The sequence below is a fragment of the Arachis duranensis genome, chromosome 2 (assembly GCF_000817695.3).
Source record: "Arachis duranensis cultivar V14167 chromosome 2, aradu.V14167.gnm2.J7QH, whole genome shotgun sequence".
NCBI lineage: Eukaryota > Viridiplantae > Streptophyta > Magnoliopsida > Fabales > Fabaceae > Arachis > Arachis duranensis.
The window spans coordinates 27193962-27196251 of NC_029773.3; positions in this window are offsets into that span (position 1 = coordinate 27193962).

Here is a 2290-nt window from a genome sequence, read left to right on the forward strand (position 1 = left end):
GGCGGGGCGATGTGAAAGTTGGCATGCTTCTGACATGGTGGACATGTCTTTACAAATTCGGTAGCTTCCTTTCATAGAGTTGGCCAATAAAATCCCGCCCGGAGTACCTTTTTGGTGAGAGCTTGTGCTCCGAGATGATTGCCACAAATGCCGCTGTGTACTTCCTCCAAGACTTCCTTTGTATTGGAGGTCCCTCTTTTGTATAGGGTGTTGTTTATGATAGTGTAGTACTGTGCCTCCCTTTTTAACCTCTTTGCCTCCTTTTCATCTGTAGGGAGCGCTTCTGTTTTGAGGTAGTTAATTGTGGGGGTCATCCATCCTTGATCCCGACTTGTTATGGCTAGGATTTTTTCTTCTTCCGATATTGATGGGTTCTACAGTATTTCCTGGATGAGGCTTCTATTGTTTCCCCCTGGTTTGGTGCTGGCTAGTTTTGAGAGTGCGTCAGCTCGGGCATTTTGCTCGCGGGGTATGTGGCAGATCTTATATTCCCTGAGTTGTCCGAGCTGTTCTTTGGTTTTATCCAAATATTTTTTCATGGTAGGATCTTTGGCTTGGTAGCTTCCCGTTATTTGTGAGGTAACGACTTATGAGTCACTGTAGATGTTGAGTTTCTGAGCTCCAACCTCCCTCAGTGAACATCTCTGGTGGACATTTCCTCAATAGAGCCTTATATCTTTCCCATGCTTCATATAAGTTCTCAGCCTCCAATTGAGTGAACGTTTGAACCTCAGTCTTCAACCTTAGGATTCTTTGAGGGGGATAAAATTTGGCAAGAAACTTGCTCAGCAAGTCATCCCAAGTGTTGATGCTTTCTTTTGGAAAGGTCTCGAGCCATTGAGTGGCTTTGTCTCTGAGAGAGAATGGAAAGAGCAACAACTTGTAGCTATCAGGAGGTACACCATTGGTTTTCACCGTGTCACAAATTCTCAAGAAGGTAGACAAATGTTGATTTGGATCTTCCAAAGGCCCTCCTCCAAAAGAACAATTGTTTTGAACCAGAGTGATGAGTTGTGGCTTGAGTTCAAAATTGTTTGCATCGACATTGGGAGGTAGAATGCTACTCCCACAATGCTTAGCATTTGCAAATGTGTATGAAGCCAAGACTCTTCGTTGTTGTTGATTATTATTGGCTCCTTCTCTTGGTTGATTGGGATCTCCTTCCATTTCTTGGAATTCCTCCTCAGATTCTTCTTCTCCAATAACGTTCTTCCCTCTTTCAGCTCTTCTTATTCTCCGAAGAGTTCTTTGATCAATTTCAGAGAGAATAGGGGAAGATCTTCCTGTACCTGACATACAAACACACAACAATATCAATCTATAGCTAGAATGAAGTTTTAGTTAGTTTAAGCAAAAATTCAAACAGTTAGTGTGTTAGTAGGGATTAGAATAACAGAAAAGAAAAAGTGCTTAATCTAGACCTCCACTTCACTTAATCATTGTCAATCTATTTCAATCCCCGGCAACGGCGCCAAAAACTTGATGTGTGGAAAACGATCCAACACAAAACTCACCGGCAAGTGTACCGGGTCGCATCAAGTAATAATAACTCACATGAGTGAGGTCGATCCCACAGGGATTGAAGGATTGAGCAATTTTAGTTTAGTGGGTGATTTAGTCAAGCGAATCAAGTTTTGGTTGAGTGGGTTGTATTTAACAGAAGATAAATTGCTTGAAATGTAAAGAGAGAAGGGAAATTGCAGTAAATTAAAGAGCAGGAAAGTAAACTTGCTGAATCTTAAAGAACAAGAAAGTAAATAACTGAAACTTAAAGAGCAAGAAATATAAATTGCAGTAACTTAAATGACAAGAAAGATAAATGGCTTGAAAATAAAAGGGGTTTGAGGACTGGGATTGCAGAATAGTAAAAGGGATTTGAGGACTGGGATTGCAGAATCTAAACAAAGAGAAAGTAAATTGCAACAATTAATAAAGGAGAAGATGAATTGGAATAAACTGAAATTCAACAGAAAATGAAATTAAAGTGCAGCAGGTTCACAGAAGAACCAAAAGTAAATTGTGGTCTCAGGTCTCAAGAGACTAGGTAGCAGAGCCTAGATCTCTATTTGCCTTCCTAGATCCAAGTTCACAAAGCAATTGACAAGGAATTGAAGAAGAAGCAGTAAAGAGAATGTAAATTGATTCAATTATGCAGAACGAAAACTAAAGAGTTCTTGAGTGGCGATTGAGACAGAATTTCCTCAATTCTTAACACCCAAGAATCAAAACAAAGAAATTAAAAAGACCCAAGCAAGAACAAGGAAGAAGAGAGATCAATTCTCCTTCCCAA